General features: G+C 37.1%; 1 pseudogene; it reads right to left on the reverse strand.

Moving 5' to 3' along the window:
* Positions 1-3,411: 3,411 nt before the first annotated feature.
* On the reverse strand, positions 3,412-4,159 carry LOC141511062 (ribose-5-phosphate isomerase pseudogene; annotated as a pseudogene).
* Between the last annotated feature and the right edge of the window lie 1,427 nt (positions 4,160-5,586).

Below are 5,586 nucleotides of genomic sequence, written 5' to 3' on the forward strand. Positions count from 1 at the left end.
GAACTAAGAGAATAACATACAAAGGAATTGCAATTACATAAAGGAAATGTCTAATGTCTTGTTTACTGAAAGGCATTAGAACTGTGAGCAATTCAGTGACAAGCTTTGACCTCAGAGAGTGACTCATAGTGAAATATAGCTTTCTCCTCCTCCTTGCAGGGAGATGTATATAGATACAGAATGAGGTAGACATTGTCAGATATGGGCAATGTATTATTTTGTTTTACTTAACTATACTCCTTTATTATAAGGATAATGGATATAGGGATTAATTCTTGAAAAAAAAACATTGCTAAAAAGGTATCAATAAATCATATAATTGCTAGGACAGTGTAATTTATTGTTGCAAATTATTTCTGTCTTTTAGGAGAGCAAAATGGGATTTGAAAATAAAATTTACAGAGTCATATCCTTTGAGCAAATGATTCCATCAAGATATCAGTACTCTTAAGGACATTAGAGGCATTAAATCTAAAATATTTATTTACACAGAAATATTCCTAGCAACACTATTATAGAAAAAAAAACAACCTAACCCTGGAAACTGTGCATGTAGTCATTGGAAGATGGCTAAACAAATTAGTGTATATCAACGCAATGAAATATTACTTTAGCATAAAGAAAAAATAGAGTTATTCAAGTAAGTATGAGAGAATCAAAGAGGCAAAGTGAAGGATACAGAACAGACCATGAAAACCATATCAAACAGCAATAAGACATGCCAAATGTAGAGGTCAAGGATGACACTGTTATACTCTGTCAATTTAGCAATTGGTAAACAGGAAATATACTGACTATAAGGCTGCTGTTTTCAGGGGTGTGTTGTAGCCAGCTCCAGTGAGTCAATAGTTAAATTTTCAGTGTGAATATTATACCTCAGAAGTTGGCAAATACTACAAATCAGGGCCTCATTTATTCGTTTATTGATTGTCTAGCTATAAGAAAGTATTGCAGAAAATGTTAGTCATGCATATTGAACTTGAAAGTACATCACACATTTTTTGGAGACCCAATTATTAAACATTTACTAGCATACCTCCAGACATATTGCATGACATTATATGGTCAGAAGTTATAGAATATAGTCTCAAAAAAACTGATATTAAAGATCATGCAAAATACAATGGAAAAGTTCATAGCAGGTGTAAACAGGAAATAATGAAGTAGAAAGATGGAACTGCATAGGCAGTAGAATAAAGGATATCACCAAGAAAATGTGTGATTGGAGAAAAGATGAACTGACTGGTCACTTAGTGAGAGTGAAGAATAAGAGATGGACAGCCTGGGAACTCCACTGGTTTATATCATTAGCGTCAAGAGATGTGGAAGAAAATATATGGAAAGGCAATTCTCAGATGAAGAAATCAAAACTATCTATAGTCTACGAAAAATTGCTCTAAATCATTATTGATTAAAGAAATGCAAATTAAAGCATCTCTGAGGTACCGCCTCATACCTCTCAGATTGACCAATAGGAATAAAAAGGGAAATGATCAATGTTGGAGGGGATGTGGGAAAACTGGAACTCTAATGCATTGTTAGTGGAATTGTGAATTAATCTAACCTTTCTGGAGGCTAATTTGGAATTAAACCCAAAGGGCAATAAAAATGTGCCTACCCTTTGATCCAGCAATACCACTACTGGGTCTGTGTCCTGAGGAAATCATGAAAAAAGGTAAAATCCCATATGTACAAAAATATTCATAGCAGCTCTTTTTGTAGTGGCAAAGAATTGGAAATTGAGGGGATGCCCATCAATTGAGGAATGACTAAGCAAATTGTGGTATATGTATGTGATAGAACACTATTGTTCTACAAGAAATCATGAAGGATGGGATTTCAGAAAAGTCTAAAAAGACTTGTATAAATTGATGCTGAGTTAAATGACCAGAACCAGAAGAACATTATACACATTAACAACAACATGGGATGATGATCAACTATATTGAGTTTATGCATTTCAGCAGCACAATAATCAAAGACAATTTTAAAATACTTGTAATGGAAAATATCATCCATATCCAGATAATAAAATATAAAGTGTAAATTAATTCCCAAAGCTTATTATCTTCAATTTTTAAAAGTTGTCTTATGTATTATGTCATCTTTTTCTCTCTAATGTTTTCTTTCTTCCTATTGGATGCCATTCTTTTCTCACATGTTCAATATAGATTTGTGTTTAGAATGGTTTTAAATATAGAGTTTATGTCAGATTTATGTCAGGGAGAGGGGAGGGAAAGGATGGAGGGAGAAAAAAGTGTAAAACTCAAAACCTTATAAAGAATGATTGGAAAAAACTACCATTGTATGTGGTTGGAAAAACAAATAAAATATACTTGTAAAAAAAGAGATCTGGAGGAAGATTTTCAAGCATTATACATGGATAGAATACCCATGAATGGGATTACAATACATTGAATAATTATACTAACATTTATCTGATGTTTTAAAGTTTACAAAGTCCTTTACAAATATCTCATTTGACCCTAACAACTTTCTGAGATAGGGACTATGATTATTGCCATTTTATAGATGAGGAAATTGAGGTCGACAGAGATTAAAGGACCTGTCTTGGATCATCCAGGTAGTAAATGTATGAGATCAGTTTCAAACTGAGATCTGACTATAGACCAGTGCTCTCTATGTGCCACCTAACTACCTAGTCATTTATAACCTTTGGTTTTTGTTTTTAATTTACTTTTGTTCATCCATTTGAATAAGGCTTTGTCGATGGATATTAAAATAATATTTATCAATAAAGCTTATCAAAATAAGTTTTAAATTAAAAAAATTGGGTCCCTCCCCACCTCTTCTTAGAGGGCAGAAGACTAAGGATGTTGAATATTGTCAACCATAGTATTATAGAATCATTGATTTGGAGCTGGAAAGGATTATAGAGATTATCTATTACGATATTATTATTGTACATTGTTGATTTTATCTATCCTCCAAAAGGTTGTGACTCACCCAAGAACACTGAGTAAGTGATAGGAGAATCTGAACCCAGATCCTGTCTCCAGAACTAGTGTACTTTGGACAGCAATCATCCATGTGTTGGTTGGTTTTGTTGAACTTTTTTTTTCCTTGTTTCTTTTTAATGGCTCTCGAGTGTGTGAGGGAATAAAGTTATCGTTAGAAACGAATCAGGTAGCAACAAAAATCATCCATAAAGATAAAATTTTAATAAATTAATGGGGGGAATAAATTTTTAAAGAAGTGCTTTGGTGTGGTTGATAGTAGTGCCATATAACCACTATTTTTTCTTTTTTTGGTGAAGAGGAGGCGTCTGATGCCCAACTGTTCAAGTGACAAACTCTATTCCCCCTTAAAAAAAAATGACATTCAACAACATTAAAGTGGATTTCCCCCATGCTCTGACCTTGGTCCTGAGTCAGGTTTGCATACCAGGCTTCTTGGAGATGGGTGGAGCCTAGGTCAATGATCTGGTCTCTCCTTCATGATGACGGTGCCATCTCCCATGCCAATGTAGACTCTTTCAGCCATGCTGATAAAAGAGACCCGTGCCCACGACTCCTGGGATCATTTTGAGGGCCGTGTTCAGCTCATACCATTTGTGGGGCCGGTCGAACTTCCAGTCCAGCATGAAGTTTCCATTCTCCGACACCACAGGGCCGCCCTCGCACCCGGTCAGCCGCAGCTCTGCCACTCCGCCAAACTTCTGGGTCAGGGTCAGGGTCCTGGACACAGGGACATAGGCCATCGGGATGACTTCAACGGGAATTCCCTTCCCTCTGTGCTCGCCAAAGTTCTTTGACTCTTTCCTGTAATCAGCAATGATGATCAAGCCTTTGGCGTCGCTCGCTACAATCTCCTCCTTTGTCAGGCAGCCTCCGCAGCATCCTTTGATGACATTGAGCTCGGCATCTACTTCACAAGCACCGTCAATGGCCAGATCAAGCCCTGGGTGTTGGTCCAAGTCACTTAGGGTTAAGCCATTATGAAGAATGAGCTGCCGGGACTTAAAGGACGTAGGAATACAGACAAGCTGCAGGTGTTCTTCTTTGACTTTTTCCGCTATCCTCTTTACCACGTAGACGATGGGAGAACCGCTGCCGATGCCCAGCACTTGGTTGGTCTTCACGTGGTTGTCCACAGCTGCCCTGCCAGCAAGGCGTTGGGCTTCCTCAATGTTGCTCATGGCCAGGACTGGGGGGGGGGGACCCCTGGCAGCAGCGACGGGGTCCGCTGCCAACACCCGAGGACTCGCGCTTGGGGCCACGACACGTGAGGCCCTCGCCCCTGCCACGAGCCCCCCCTCTGGGTCCCTGGCCCACCCCTCTAGTAGAGCTCTCTCAAAGATAAGGGTGGGTGCTGCTTCCCTGAGCCGGCCACCAGTCATGCTTATTTATAGAAAACCTTCTTCCAGAAGAAGAGTAAATTAAAAGCAGGTTATTTCTTGGGGAAGGAAATAAAGTAATTAATAGGGAACTTTAAAAGATCAAATATTCATGGAGTTTTGATGTAAAAGTTCACAGGTTTAATAGGTCTTTGGAGAAAAATATACTCTCAGGGAACAATTTGGAATTAGGTCCCAAGGACGATGAAACTGCATTCCCTTTGACTCAACAATACCACTACTAGATCTGTATCCCAAAGAGACTACCCAAAAGGGTAAAAACATTTATTTATATCTATATTATAATATATATTTTATATATTGATTAGAATTTATATTTATATAATATTTATAGTATCTCTTTTTCTTGTGGAAAAATGGAGGGAATGTCCATTAATTGAGGAATGGCTGAACAATTTGTGATACACGAATGTGAAGGAACTCTATTGTTCCTTAAGAAATCAAGAGAGCCAGAACTTCAGGAAAGCCTGGAAAGACTTGCATGACCTGATAAAGAGTAAAATGAGTAGATCTAGAACATTATACACACTAACAGCAACACTGAATGATGATCGACCATGTTCAATTCAGCATAATCAAAGACAATTCTAAAAGACTTGTGATGGAAAATACCATCTATATTCAGAGAAAGAACTGTGGATCTAAATGTAGACCAAACCTTACTATTTCCCATTTTTAAAAGTTATCTTGGGGCCACTAAGGTAGTGAAGTAGATAGAGCACTTAATAATTACCAAAGCTGTGTGACCTTGAGCAAGTCACTTAACTCCATTGCCTTGAAAAATATAAATTTGGGGGGGAAAAGTTGTCTTATATACTGTGTCTTTTTTTCCTCTCCATTTTTTGTTTGGATTTAACTCTTCTTAATTAATATGAACCTATGTTTATCAAGGTTATATAAGTATAGCTTTTATTAGATTACATCCTGTTGGGGAGGGGAGAGGAAAGGAGAAATATGTAAAACTCAAAATCTTGCAAAAAAAAGATAGTTGAAAACTGCCATTGCATGTAGTAGAAAAAAATAAATAAAATATTTTTTAAAAGTAAAGTGAAGTTCATAAAGAAAAAAACACTCTGACAGTTTCTTTTTCTTTTTTTTTTAACACCTTCAGTTTCTGTAAAATCTCAGTGGGAACAGAGCCTGAACTCAATGATATGTCTGCCATCCATGGATCATAGAATTGAAATTGGAAGGAACCTTTGAGACCA

This window comes from Macrotis lagotis, chromosome 2 (genome assembly GCF_037893015.1).
Source record: "Macrotis lagotis isolate mMagLag1 chromosome 2, bilby.v1.9.chrom.fasta, whole genome shotgun sequence".
NCBI classification, from domain to species: Eukaryota; Metazoa; Chordata; class Mammalia; order Peramelemorphia; family Peramelidae; genus Macrotis; species Macrotis lagotis.